The following is a 15,779-nucleotide window of genomic DNA, read 5'->3' on the forward strand; positions in this document are numbered from 1 at the left end:
AGTCTGCTGGAGGAAAAATAATGTACTCTCTAGTTCTTTCAGATAACCTTATAAAATCTAGAGAACTGTTTTGATAATAAGCACATTTTATCTCTCCCAACCAAAAAGGCAAATTCACTTGTCTTTTTCCAATGAACGACACTTATTTTGTTCATTTTTAAAATTTTCATACAGATGTTCATTTTACCTAAACAAACATACTTAGCAATCATTAAGTTCAGGTCTATGTTTATTAATGAAACATTCTATTTAAAACTTCTTGATTTTGTCATAACTAAAGCCAATTCCTTGTATTTTATGGTTTACATGTTCAGTGCTTTAACATTTGTGATTCTACTCACTACTCATCATCATCTTCCCAACTAAATAAGCAGAGATTAACCATCCTTCTCTTAAGAAAAAAGCAACGTATGAAGAGATTAAGTAACTTTCCCAAGGTGCCACATCAAACTAATATTGGAATTAGGACCAGAAACCTGTCTCCTTTTCCAGATCCAGAAAACTGAGGAAATTTTGTAAACTAGTGACCTATATTCTTTGCAAGGTAAATATGGTGGGTCTGGTGTTGCCAGATCTATTAAACTATCCAGAACTGTCTAGAGCATTTTTATTCAATTGTACGAAGCACATCGATAACTTCTATCCAAATCAAAATTGAAAATGTTTACAAGCTTCAGTGAGAAATTCTCTGTTCCTCTGTAGCTGTTGGGCACAACATACAAATCAATAGTGAAGCAAAAGAATTTCTGCTCATCTTATTCCATGTGTTTACAATGACACTAATCTCTCAGTTAAATATTTTTAGATAGACGGCACTTGACTACTTTAATACCATAAACCTTCAGTACAGTGACTAGTAAAATCACTGTTCAAAATTTGCAAAATTATATTAGGTGAGTTTGTCGACAAATTCCCTTTTCTCTTCTTCATATATCATATCTTTTTTCCAAATCTTTCCCTCTTTCTGTCTCATTTAATATTGTTTCTTTCACTGAGAAAGTGATCAAGTAAATTCACTAAAATTTGGTGCTGAGAATTGCATTTTTGTTAATAGAACAGAATTATTTTACTTTTAAAAAATGAATTATTTTTTAATGTTTATTTATTTATTTTGAAAGAGAGAGAGAGATCAGGGGAGGGGCAGAGAGAGAGGAAGAGAGAGAAATCCTAAGCAAGTTCTGTGCTGTCAGTGCAGAATCTGATGAGGGACTCAATCTCACAACCGTGAGAACATGACCTGAGCTGAGATTAAGAGCTGGTCCCTTAACCTACTGAGCCACCCAGTTGCCCCAAATGAATTCTAGAGAAAGAAATGAATTGCCAATGGTAGAACATTGAGGATCGGTGGGTTATAGCTAAGGACTCTCAAATTATGTTTATCTGAAATTCACATTTAATTTGATAAACAAAATACTCAGAGGTGTAAGCCTGCTTGAAAAGGTAAAATCTAAAAGTGACTCTGAAGCACTATATGGGACAATTGGGAAGCACCTGCCAAAATACTACAAATAAAAATCAAACCGTCAGCATAACTGGCACTCACTTTCTCCAGCATGTTTATCACTTATTCTAATTTGTTCCCATTCTGTGAATGTCTGGCTCTCTGTTTTACTGTTTACTTCACAAGAGGACTGAAGTCTGTCATATGTCACTTAGACATCAGGAACGGAACTTCTTCCTCCAACATGAAAATGTGGCACAATACTTCCAATATATTTTCAGGACAATTTTTAGTGCAACAATACTTATTTAGTTTTTTGAAGGTAATAAAGATAAAAATAATGGAAAGTAATTGAACCAATTTTTATCATGATAAATATCCCAGAAAGTAGTAAGTTTCACTATGACTATATTACATATAAAACTGAGGCACACAGAGTTTAAATAAATTCCCTATGTCATACAACCGACCAGTGGCAGAGAGTTTTCAAGCTCAGGATTCAGATTCTTAGAGCCCACTGCTGGTGACAGTATCCCAATAATTATATCCTGTTATAATATAATGTTATACCATCACCCATGATAGATCAAGCTGTAATTATTTATGAGTTAGACAAGCACAGATCTAGTTTTTTTAAGCTCTATTTTTTTTTTCTGGCTATAAACTTACTAAATTGGAAACTAGGAGATACTAGTTCTCTATTCTAATTTAGCTCTGAGACATTGTGCCTCTAAACTCTTTTCACTTCACTTCTATTGTCTGTATAATGGAGTTTTAGAAAAAATCACCTACAAGTCCCCTCTGGCTCCCCAAAGCCAATTCTTCCTTTGAGCCCCATTATAGAGAGTATATCCACCATTTCCATAGTCACCCTGTCCTTAAAGTGGCAAAGTTGAACTGGGATCTACTTTGGGGTAGTAGGGAAAGAAGGACACAGAATATTTCTCTCTCCCAACTTTGGTCACCTTTTGAAATAGGCCTAGAAGGCAGACTGGGTTTACTTTGATACTCAAATATATTTGCCATATAATTAATTAGAACCCATATGAACCTTAAAAGATAAAACACAGATTAAGTGTCATATAGAAGATGTGGATCTTGGGTCTTGAAGCATGTATAGGATTAGATAAGCAGAGTGAATGAAGAGAGAATTCCATACTGAGGAAAGACACATCATGGGAACAAATACAGATGCAGAAATGAGAACCATATGTTCAGGGGCAAAATGAGGGAAGCTGGAAGATACTGATATGATGTTTTCATTTTGGCTTATCTTGAGAAATACCACTGGATAGATAAGTCAAGGTTGAGTTGTAGAATGTCTTAAATGTTAGTTATTAGTTATCAGGGGCTGAGTAAGAAAGTACCACAACCCTGGTGGCTCAAAAAGACACCCTCTTATTATCTCATAGTTTCTGCAGGTCAGAAATCCAGGCATGGCTTAGTGTCCCACAATGCTGACAATCAAGCTGTTAGCTGGAACTGCTATCTTATCTGAGACTCAGGGTCCTCTTTCAACCTTATTCAGATTGTTGGGAGAATTTATTATCTTGTGGTTGTGTGATTAATGTCCTCAGTTTCTTGCTCGCTGTCAGTCCAGATTCTCTCTTAGCAAAGAAAAGCCTTCCATTCTCAGACCCCCAGACAACATAGGAGTTTGTTGCTTCTTACTGGTCGGCAGGAGAGTATCTCTCAGATGCTTTGCTTTCTGTTATGGCTCACCTGACTATGCCAGACCCACCCAAGATAATCTGATTAACTCAAAGTCGATGAATTAATAACATGATCAGGGGAGAAATACCCCATTATATTCACTGGTCTTGCCCATATCAAGGGAAGGGATTATACAGGCATGTGCACTGGAAGATGGAAATAGTGGAGGCCATTTTAAAAATCTGCCTACCACAGCTGGACATTGGAAACATTATATTATGATAGGATATCATTAAAGGTTTATGTGGCATAGAGAGGTATCTTTGTCATATAGTGTTTGAGATTAATGCTGGATGCTATGCCTCTGCCCCTCAGATACCTCCCTAGGACTTGGAGCATACATTCTCACAATTGTTGGTAGTGTTGCTCCCAGAGGGGTCACAGCATAGGAATTGGTTTCTGCCAATGGGAGCTGCCTCACCTAAGGTTACACTTTATCCTCAAGAAAAGCTATAGCCAGTGATAAATCTAAACAGGAAGTACAAATTCTCTCAAATTTATTTAAATATTTCTGAAAAGCTATTCCAGGTACAGAGTTCCCTGTGGGATTATCTGAGGTCTTTTTTTGCAATTACATTGCATTGCAATTTTCCCTCTGCCTAATCCTACTTTCCTCATTCCTTTATAGATGTTGTTATTACAAATTTCCAACACAGAGTCTATTTCCCCAAGAAAGTGACCTATGACAGTTAGTACAGGGTGTGGTCCTAGAAGGCAAACTCTAACATGATCATTTGAAGATCACTTTTGGCAAACTGACAGTCAGGACCAACACTGGTCAGGACAGTCAGGACCATCACTGATGACGGGTAGAATACTGACCTAACCTTGAACACAGGAGCAGTACAATTGATAAAAGTGATCAAATGGAAAAGATGCCTGTGGGAAAGTATGCACTGTTAGATATAATAATGTAGATATTTAAGGGTTTAGATAATGTAATAACTATCTTTTGGTGGGGCATTGGATAGATTAGGAAAAGAAAAAAAAAAAAAAAAGAAAACGATAGTTGCCTAAGGTGATTAGTCAACAATTTAAGACAAAGTATGAAGAAAGCCTGAATGTGTTGGTACGGTGTGAAGAGACTTATCTCATTCTGGAGGGAAAAAAAAAATAATAATAAGATTTAGAATGCAAAGAAGAGGCTGGCCGCGGGAAAGGTTAGATTCTCAAATCTGGAAACCCATTACCCAAACTCAGGACTCTGGTTGGGAAGAAATGGGAATCTGAAACATGGAATGGGGCACATGGATAAATGCATCCAAAACCTTGAGTGATTAGGTCACCTTGAACCCTCCAAGCCTACAGAAAATTCCCAATCTTCCCTGTTAAAGGTTTGCACTCTTCCTTTGTTTTTAAAAGCCACAGGAGTCTTAAATCAGCAAGACAATATATATCGCCTTCTGGCATCTACACCCATCTATCCCCTGGGCCATGAGACTCCAAACTAAAGTAAAGTCACAACATAATTTGACAAAGAAAGTTCTGAGCCCTATGGAAGGAAAGGAACTACACCCAAAGATTCTTCAGAAACTATATATCAGCAGGAACTAGACCATTTGGGAATCAAAGGAAAGAAATAATAAATTTGAATAAGGGATAATTTATTGATGTGGGAGCATTCTTCTGTGCTACAAGATTTTACAGCCTGGAAAGACAGTGCTAACATGATGATGAGGTGGTTTTTGAAATGAAAGTGGCAACACTTCTGTGGAAGATGGTGACAATTTTTTTAAAAAGACTCAGAAAAGTATTGTTAAAGTAGATAATCTAATTAAGCTAGAAAACCCAGCAGCCACATCCCTCCACATCACCTAGAGTATGCGTCATTTACCAAAGTGATAGGATGTGCTTGCGAGAGGAGCACCAGCTTTGTTGAGAAGATCAATAGTGCCTGACCTCTTTAGGTTGATGATAGATGGTGTTGATATACAACTAGTCTTATGAATAGCCATGGGGATGGAAAGATTCCAAACAGAGTTCAAGTTTGGAATAAGCAACTATTGTAATAAGCAACAAATTTGGTCTGACAAGCAGAGGTCCTTGGACTTTAAGAAACTATGGAAACGGCCAACAGAATATGGCATCCTTATGGGCAATATAGATGTTCAGACAAGAGTAACTCAATCTATAGATATAAGGTCTGTGGTCAGCTAAGAAAAATATTACTCAGCGTATATTTCTACATGTATAATCTTTCTCAAATTACATAATAATAAAAAATCAAGAGCGGATAATCAGGAGTCAGAGGCCAGCTTTCCCACTAAAATTCCATAAACCTTTGTCAAATATGGGAATTGAGCAAGTTTTCAAAGCCAGAACCCACTGACTGAAACACCACATCAACTATACATGGTAACGATATGCCTAGACTTTCCCCCAAATGATCTATGGCCAATTGTTTGAGTAATTGTACCCTGAGGAAGGGAAATATTTTGAAGACAGTAGGACACAAGACATCATCATAGACGTTCTGTTAGGGTGAGAGTGTCTGGAGCTTGGTTATAAATGAATTCCTGGCCAAAGTTCAACTTGCAACGGGTCAGTTACATTTTTGGTCATTTCTCTGGTACAGAAATTTATAATTTGAATGAATATACTTATTATTAGACAAAACTCCTCAATTTATTCCTTGGCCTTTAGAGCCAGAGATATTTCAGTGGGGTAAATGAAGTGAAATCCATTTAAACTATACCCTCCCTTCTCCAGGCAAAATAGTAAATCAAAAACAATATTAAATTCCAGGAGAACAGATGGTACAAATGGCAATAATTAGTTCTGATATTTTTTTTTAAGTTTTATTTATTTATGTTTAGAGAGACAGAGAGAGCGAGTGGGGATGGGAAGAGAGAGAGAAGGAGAGGGAGAATCGCAAGTAGGCTCCGTGCTGTCAGTGTAGAGCCTTGATGCGGGACTCAAACTCACAAACCACAAGATCATGACATGAGCTGAAGACATTAACTAACCCATACGCCCAATTGGTTCTATTCTTAATGACCCAATGGATGTAGGATTGAAGGTCCCATCAAATCCCCATTTGATTTAGTAGTCTGACCCTTACCAGAAAGATCCTGAGAGATGACAGTATCCTACAACAAATTGAACCAAAAAATAGTTTTAATTGGAGATGCTGTGCTAGAACAGATTAACTGGGTCTCAGAAGATGCTTTGATCTGGAGAACAGATGTTTTTCCATTCTACTGCCCACGGAGACAGTCACGATAGAAAATCCTCAAAATGTGCAGTTCTTTGATAATGCACTTAGTCATCCACTCTATGAAGGGAAAGTGTCCTATAGTGATCAATGTAAACAGGTTCAGAGGCAGTGGTGAGTGAATTGGTTGGTTGTGCAGAGATCCGGTGAAAAAATGGAAGATCAAGAACAAGGATATCTGAGTTTATGACATGTGGGTAGTGCTGTAGTCTGGAGCATATGAAGACTTTTGCCTTGCATGTTAACAACTACCAGAGAGCATACGCATGAAAGTGGCAGTAAACATTCTGATCTACATAATGACTTGTTATACATAGCTAGCTTTGCCTTCAACACAGTGAGTACAAGAACAAAGTATCATGGTAACAGTGATGGAGGCAATACATAGGTCCAAAAGTCTAGGCTCTCATTCACTGAGGCTGATCTAGCCACTGCCATTGCCAAATAATCTTCCAACAATAGTAAGCACCATTATCTGAGGAGAAAAAGTGACATTTGGTGGCATGTTGATTATATTGGAGCACTTCACAACAAAGGCCTAGCAATTCACCTTTACTAAAATCGATATATATTCTGGGTATGGTTTTATTTTCCTTGCGTATGAGACTTTGGGTCTTAAGAAAGGTTCTTTCTGTGGACAAAGAATTCCTGAGTAACATAGATCAGACCAAAGTACCTATTTTAAAGTACAAAAGATGTAGTGGTGAGCACATATCCACGAGATCCACTGTTCCAATCACATATCATACAATCCAAAAGCTGAACTCTTGATAGCATGTCCTTTTGACAATGCACCTAAAATACCAATTTGGAGATGATTCTCTGTGAGCAGGGAGAGTCATCCTTCATAATGCAATATATACCTTTAGTCAACAGCCATCATCAGTGATGTGTCACTAATAGGTAAACTATAACTGAAGTACCATAACCAAGGAGTGTGATCCTGCTTATAATCACTCCCAATGACCCACATGAGGAATTTGTGCATCCATTTCCTGCAATTTTTGACTCTGTGGCTTCAGAAGTCTTGGTTCCTGTTGCAAGAGTACTTTTACCAGGAAAATAGCAAGAGTTCCACTAAACTTTGTGCTGTCTATGCCATCACTTATTTCATGCTCCTTGCACAAGAGATCTTCAAGCATGGAAGGAAGTCACTATCCTGGCAGGAATAATTAACCCTCCACCATCAGTTGGGGATAAGGTTGCTGCTACACCACGGGACCAGGTGATCTACTGGAGCACTCTTTGGAAATTCCCTTGCTCAATTTTGATGATAAACAAACAAGAATAGAAGCCATAAACTAAAAAAAAAAAAAAAAAAAAATAGGGTACTCAGAGGCTTAGTCTCCTCCATAATAAATGTCTTGCTCTCCCCACTTAGAGTGAATATTTACATGGAAAGAGTTGTCAGCTATGACAAGAATTCAGAATGGGTAATAGTTGCAGACATTGATGAGTATCATTTGCTTCCTAAATACCAGCTGCAGTGGTGAGAGGTCTAGTTTTTTTCCACTAATCTTTCTCTTGTACATTTTTTTCATGAAACAACAGTCAGCCAAAATCATGGAGGAACTATTCCCCGAATGGGATAAACTTAGATACCCACATCTTTCCATTAGGATATTCCCAAAGCATTATTGTTCTCAGTTGCCAGAATCATCGCTTGCTTTTTTTTTTTTTTAAGTTTATTTATTTCTTTGAGAGAGAGAGGAAAAAGAAAAAAAAATGAGAGCAGGAGAGGGGCAGAGAGAGAGAGGGAGAGAGAGAATCCCAAGCAGGCTTCGCATTGTCAGTGCAGAATCTGAAATGGGGCTTTGATCCCACGAACCATGAGATCATAACCTGAGCCAAAATCCAGAGTCAGATGCTTAACTGACTGAATCACCCAGGTGCCCAGAATCATTGCTTTTTAGTGGTTCATAGCTGAGTCCTTTCCCAGGAATTACTTTTGGCGGAGTAGAGATGTGTCACCCAAAGTAACTGACACTCTCTGAAGTAAACTGTATATAATTACTAATTCATAAAAGAGTACAGCACCTTTTCCTCAATTCAGAGGATCTATGAACAGTCATTCTAGCCCTAGAGCTCCCTGTTGAATAGCTGAAGCCATGTTGCATCACAGTTCAACTTCTCCCTCTGCCCAGTCAGCTTCTCTCCTCCTGCATAGGTGATATCATCAAGAGCAATCCCCAGTGAGCCATCTGCCTCCCAATACCCATCTCAGAGTGTTTTTCCTAGACAACACATCTTAGGACATTATTACATGTTAATTAGGTTAGCACATATTTAAAACAGGAAGCAGAACTTCCCTTGTCAATCTGACTCTCACCAAAGTGTAGGTCTTCCCCTGGGTGTTGATTCTTGGAATTGCCATAGGCCCTGGGCTATAGAATTTCTTCCTAGGACTCTGGAGAAGTGGGATATTTTTCTGTTAGTCTCATCCACATGTAAAAAAGCGGTTACACTGCTTATCTTTGCTCCTGGTTTAAATGCTCAAGAGATCCCTCTGAAGTTATAACTAAAACTGCCCAAGTACAGCAGCCTCTCCTGTATTCACCCTTTTTTATTTCTCTGATCTGAAGCCCAGTTTGGGATGGTTCACTCCAGATCTTTCATTCTGGGTAATCCATCCTTTAATAATTCTCAAGTTTCCTCTTTTACCTAAATTCCACATTTTTGCTAAAAGTGTCTGGACTCTATTCCAACTTCATGCAAGGAGAGCAGCTCAGTGGTTTCAACCCCAGGAATATCTCAAACACACATTTTTAGAGACTTACATAGGACAAATACCAATTTAAATTGTGTTTTTATTAGCAAGATCATACATCGACTGACTTTAAAATATTTTAAAATGGTTTTGTTTCCTCAATTAAAATTGATCTAATATTTCTGAGTCAACTCTCAGACCATAATATCCTTTGAGAAAAAAATATAATTTTTTAGATATAAGAACAATAAAACCAAGAAAAGTCATGAGAAAGCAGCTGAGAGAATTCTTAAACAAAACACATGCTTTTTTTAAAACACATTCTATTTACCATAGCACTGTGCTAGAAACTGAAATATACTTTCTAGGGGTACCTGGCTGTCTCTATTTGTTAAGCTTCCAACTTTGGCTTAGGTCATGATGTCATAGTTCATTGGTTAGGGCCCATGTGGGCTCTCTGCTGTCAGTGAAGAGCCCGCTTCAGATCCTCTGTCCCTCCCCCACTAGCACTCTCTCTCAAAAATAAATAAACAATATACTTTATAGTAGCTGTTAGAAAGCAGTTAATAGCTAAATGGAAAGGTGGAAGATATCACGTAAAACAATACTAAATGTAAGGCTTTAACAACATCCAAGTAGAAGTGAAACTAAAAAAATGTGAGATGGATGTATTAGTGAAGGAGTGAGAATTTGTACTTGCGAAAAAAGACTAGTGGAAGAGTTTGGAGTCCTGGAACCCACATCTTCAATTTTTTAAGAGGAACAAAGATAAGGACAGTGCGTTTAAGCAATATATACTTTCTCCTCGATGTCCACCATGTTCAATGACGCAAAATTGGACATTTTGTCAGCAGCCATTTACAGTTCAGCATATCTGAGTTACCCAAGTACTCATATTTCCTAAGAATTTTAGCCAATTTTGGTTTTGGTTTGAATTTTTCCTTGGGATAAATTTCAAACCATAGAGAAAGCACATAGTTTTTTGGCTTACCAGTAAAGTGACCTGGATCATACTTTGTGGGACTCCTGGTTCTGTAGCCATGCTCAGCACAAAGGCTTCTGGCAGACACAGGCCCACTGCAGAAGCCATGCCAATGGCCACTATTGCAGGGGTAAGCCCTCCAAAAGACCAACATTCCTGTTTTCAATTACATAGGTCTTGTTATGATTTCTTTAGTTCCGGACATCCAATCCTGGAAAGATTGAATCTCACTTTCACTAAAGATATCATATGGAGCAAATAAATAGCTCAAAATTGCAGAATATTTTATGAGGCAGACTCAAAGAAATTATTCTGAAACAATATATCAAAACAATTTTTGTTATTAAGTCATTTGATGATATATAAAACAGTAAAAGAAATATAAGGTTAAGCCTTTTTATATTAATATCCCTAATGCTTTATTTTCTTTTTACCTAAAGCCTATTGGAAGCACAAGACTCTCATTACTGTAATAGTGCCTTTACATTCATTTGTTATTTAAAACACCAGCTATCATTTATCAAGTTCCTATCTAATGTGGATGCTTCACATATTCATTTCGTTGTATTCTTAACTCCATGACTAAATACAATTCATATTTTACAGGTAAGAAGACTGAGGCTTAAAGATATTAGGTATTTTTTCCAAGGTCACAAAATTAATAAGCATTAGAGGCATTTTCTTTTAACTTTTTAATGCTTATTTTTTTTTTTGACAAGAGAGAGAGACAGAGAGAGAGAGAGGGAGAGAGCATGAGTGGGGGAGGAGCAGAGAGACACACACACACACACACACACACACACACACAGAATCCGAAGTAGATTCCAGGCTCTGAGCCAGTTAGCACAGACCCCGATGTGGGGCTCCAACTTACGGACTGTGAGATCATGACCTGAGCCAAAGTCGGATGTCCAACCTACTGAGCCACCCAGGTGCCCCAGCATAGAGGCATTTAATAAGTATCATTGATTATATTAGTGCTTGTAAAATTTTGTTTCCCTCCTAGAAGTTTCCCATGCTCTATTCCTTTCCTGAGGGACTCGGGAGTAGGCATGTACTTGCTTTGGTCAGTGGAGTAATACATGTATTTACTTCTGAGCATAAGTGATGTGTGCCACTGCCAGACAGAAATGTCGAGTCAGCAAACAGCTTGTCATGACTCTTTTCTCTCTACTACAAGATCAGTGATACTACAGTTAGGGACAGCTTCTTTAGCCCAGAATAGATCTGCCTTGGAATAGAACTGCAACATTTTGTAATGACATGCACTGTGAGTGAGAAATAAACTGTTGTTCACCAATTGATACTGGCGGGGGGGGGGGGGGGGGGGTCACTTGTTGACACAGTATATCTTGATCTTGACCTGGGTTGCTTTACTCAGTTCCACTACAAATGAAAGTCATTGTGTTACAAATCAAAACCACCATGAGATACCACCTTATGCCTGTCAGAATGGTTAAAATGTAAACAAGTCAGGGAACAACAGGTGTTGGCAAAGATGTGGAGAAAGGGGAGCCCTTTTGCACTGTTGATCAGAATGCAAACTGGTGCAGCCACTCTGGAGAACAGTATGGAGGTTCCTCAAAAAGTTAAAAATAGAACTACCCTATGACCCAGCAATTGCATTACTATGTATTAATCCAAAGGATAGAAAAATGCTGATTTGAAGGGGAACATGCACCTCAATGTTTATAGCGACGCTCTCAACAATAGCCAGATAATAGAAAGAGCCCAAATGGCCATAAACTGATGAATGTATAAAGAAGATGTGGTGTATATATACACAGTGGAATATTACTCGGTGCTCAAAAAAAAAAATCTTACCATTTGCAACAATGTGGATGGAACTACAGTTATTATGCTAAGCGAAATAAGTCAGTCAGAGAAAGACAAATATTGTATGATTTCACTCATATGTGGATTTTAAAAAACAAAACAGATGAACGTAGAAGAAGGGAAGGAAAAATAAAATAGAAACAGAGAGGGAGGAAAACCATAAGAGATTCTTAAATTCAGAGAACAAATTGAGGGTTGATGGAGGGGAGGTTGGTGGGGGATGGGCTAAATGGGTGATGGACATTAAGGTGGGCACTTGTTGAAAGGAGCACTGGGTGTTATATGTAAGTGATGAATCACTGTGTTCTACTCCTGCAACCAACACTACACCCTATGTTAACTAACCTGAATTTAAATAAATAAATTTTTTAAAAAGTCATTATGACCTGACTCAACACCCATTCTATGACTACTATATTAATTCCTTTTGAGTTGGTCAAGCATGAACATCTAATATCCCTAACTTGATTAATATCTTTCTAAAGGCTAATATAATGTGTTGTTTATATTTTCATATTTTTCTTCACCAAAAAAATGTTCTACTCAAGATATTTATGTGGTATTTGCTGTCAATGAACGAGATTATGTTAATTTATTTTCATTGTTTTGTGGGTCTTTTGCATTTTAGGACAACCTTGTATAGTCCTCTCCTTCTGCATGAACTTAAATATATTAAATACATTACTGCATTTTCATCCTCCAGAGGGTCTTTATTTACCTTTGGCAGACACTAGGCCTTAAAATGAAATAAACAGGATCTTTGGAGTGGTATTGGAAAATATCATTTGTAACATTTCTACAACTTAAAAAAAATCTAGTTTCTATCGAAGGCCTATAAAATTAATACCCACTCAATTCTGGTTTGAGTATCATCATTTCTATATTTCTGATGCATTCTAGACTTTTTTTAGACTTAACAGGTCTTTCTTCTGGTGTTTAGGTCTACAGAAAAGTAGCACTTCTACAAGTAACTTCTTCCTATATCTATATTTTGCTTTTTTAACACTTTGAGTGTTATATTAATAAAAATTTAGCCAGTAAACATATAGGTTGCCACATATTTCAAGAAGCTGTTAATAATTTTTAAGTAAACTTTTAAATACAGAAAAGTTTTAGGTTTACAGAAAAATCATAAAGAAAGAACAGGGAATTTCCATGTACTTTACACAAATGTCCCCGTTATTAACATGTTTGTTACAAGTAAGGAATTAATATTGATGCATTATTAACTGAAGTCCACAAATTATTTGGATTTTAACTTTTACCTAGTGTCCTTTTTTCTGTTTCAGGACCCATTGAAGGATATTTTGGTTGCTTCTAGTGTTCAGCGACAGTGAATAAAGTTGCAATAAACGTACACATGCAGGTTTTTGTGTAGGCATAAATTTTCAAATCAGTTAGATAAATCCCTCTGAGAGTGTTGCTGAATTCAATGGTAAGACTGTTTAGTTTTGCAAGAAGCTGCCAAACTGTCTTCCAAAGTTGCTGTACCATTTTACATTCTCACAGCATTTATATTCTGCTGTGCTACATCCTTGCCTGCAATTGGTATTTTCAGTATTTTGGATTTTAGCCAAATACTGTTATTTCATATGGAAGTTCTAGTTAGGAAGAGGCAGACAGCATCAAGAATAGCCAATTCTGAGAATCATTAATCCAAGTAAGATGTTTCAAAGTCCACTTCAGAATACTTTAACATTAGTTATTTTGGGAAACTCAACACATCATTACTAAGTTATCTTTTTGCCTGCTTGAATGTATTTTTTCTATAAAAAGATGTTAGAACAAAAGTTGCAATCAACAAATAGGGGAATATGCTGTAACGCATGTTTCAATAAGTTAAAAAATTAAAAATATAACACTACACAATCCAAAGTGTATTACATGATGGATATTTGAACTGTGTATTTCAGTAGGGAAATATCTACAACTTGTGGAATTTACAGTTTTCATATAGAAACCCACTTATACTGTGCCACACTTTCCAATCTGTAGGAATAAAGAGTTACGACATAGTAATCAGAATTTTCTGAGAAATTATCCACACTACTTTATGTACATCGTGAAAACCCTAAGCTAGAACAGTTGATAGTGAATGACCCTTTTATCACAGAACTGAGAGATGTTTTCTGCTCTACAGAATTAACTCAATGGAACATATTGGATAAAGTTTTCTATAAATAGTATCATATGTAGAGCAAAACTATAGAGGATCAAAAGACAGCATCATTATATGGGTAAGCTAATTAAAAATATATCATGTAGAACAAAACTGGCACTATGTAGCATTAATATAGGAACATAAAAATTAAGAAATAGAAACTCATTTTGTAAATTTGTTTTATAAAATCTTGGTATGAAAACAAACATGTTTTATGAATGCATACATATTCATTGTATTTTTTTGTATTTGTTTTTAAAATTTGAGGTTCTTACAAAAGCTTAACCATAGTAGGCTTGTCTGCCTCTCGTTTAGAGTCTATATGGAATATTGCTATAAATAAAGGGAAATCACATTCTTTTATATTCATAATTGCCTTGGTTCTAATTCATATTCACAACTATTATGAAGTGTGAGGTAATAAAGTCAAGAATAATTTATAAAAACATCTGAATAAGTGTGCACTTTAAATGAGAAAATATATTTACATGCTGCCCTATATTCTGTAGAAAAAAAAGGCATATTTTGTGAATAAACTCATTTTGGCAGAATAGAACTATTTAGATACAAACCCCAGCTTGTCTGAATGTATAACTGATGGTGTTCACAACCGCCCTTTGTTTAAGACCTTATATCTAAGAAAAACAAAAGTCATTATGAAATTGCTGCTCAATACTGTCTACTTTAGAACCACATTTCTGTAGTTTGCTAATAACTTTTCCATATTATGCTGATCTGCAATTTTTGAAACCATATTTTTAACCCAAGTAGTTTGGCATAATTTCTAAAGTAACTGCTTTATTCTGGGAAATCTGGCTGCCATGATTAGTGGTTTGCCTTCAGTATTTCCATACAAGTAAGTTCCCACTGATGTACTTGTGGTTTCACATATACCAAAAAATATTCTATGATGAGTGCTGGATGGAAAGATTGTTCATCTCAGAATGATCTTTCTGGCCACATAGACATACCACAATTTGTATCAGTAATCTTGAAACTTTGGCAGTCATAAATATACATTACTCTTTCCAATATATACTCATTATTTATACCATTTTCTTTTGATGTTGTAACCTTTAGGAAATGAAAGAAAAAGAAATATGTCTCTAAAACGTCTCCGAAAAATGTTTTAAACATCTCCAAAATTTTCATTGAATACCCAAACTACTTTAATAATTGGCTTAAACCAAATTTAGAATCACATTTCTAGAAACTTCAATTGTGTGTGCGTATACACACACACACACACACACACACACACAAAGACTTTCCTTTCGGGAATGGAGGCATAGAGTGGAGATGAAACCAGGGTGCAGAAATTTCAATTGTTTCCTCAGAATATGTGCAGTTAAGGGGCATAAAAGAATCAGTGAAAGACAATAATTTGTTCTTTCTTCCAATCTATATCCACCCAGGAGAACAGACTCTAGCCAGCACAAAAGGACCTCATCAGAGAAGTCTTTTAACATAAAGCATCTGTCTTAAGTATTAAAAATGTGACTTCAGTTTTCCTCTTAAATACCATCACAGCTGACCTTTTGAAACAGAGCTGAAGTTTCTCTCTGCTTAAAATTGCTCATTCTGTTGTAGAACAATAATCAATTAATGCATTTATTTTAATCTTGCTTGGCCTTTCTTGAGAGCAAGCACATTCCAAAATAGTTCTCTGTGTTCTTTAAATCCTAGTTACATTGTTTCCTTTTACATCCTAAAAATGAACTAACT

This window comes from Neofelis nebulosa, chromosome 2, assembly GCF_028018385.1.
Source record: "Neofelis nebulosa isolate mNeoNeb1 chromosome 2, mNeoNeb1.pri, whole genome shotgun sequence".
Taxonomy (NCBI): Eukaryota; Metazoa; Chordata; class Mammalia; order Carnivora; family Felidae; genus Neofelis; species Neofelis nebulosa.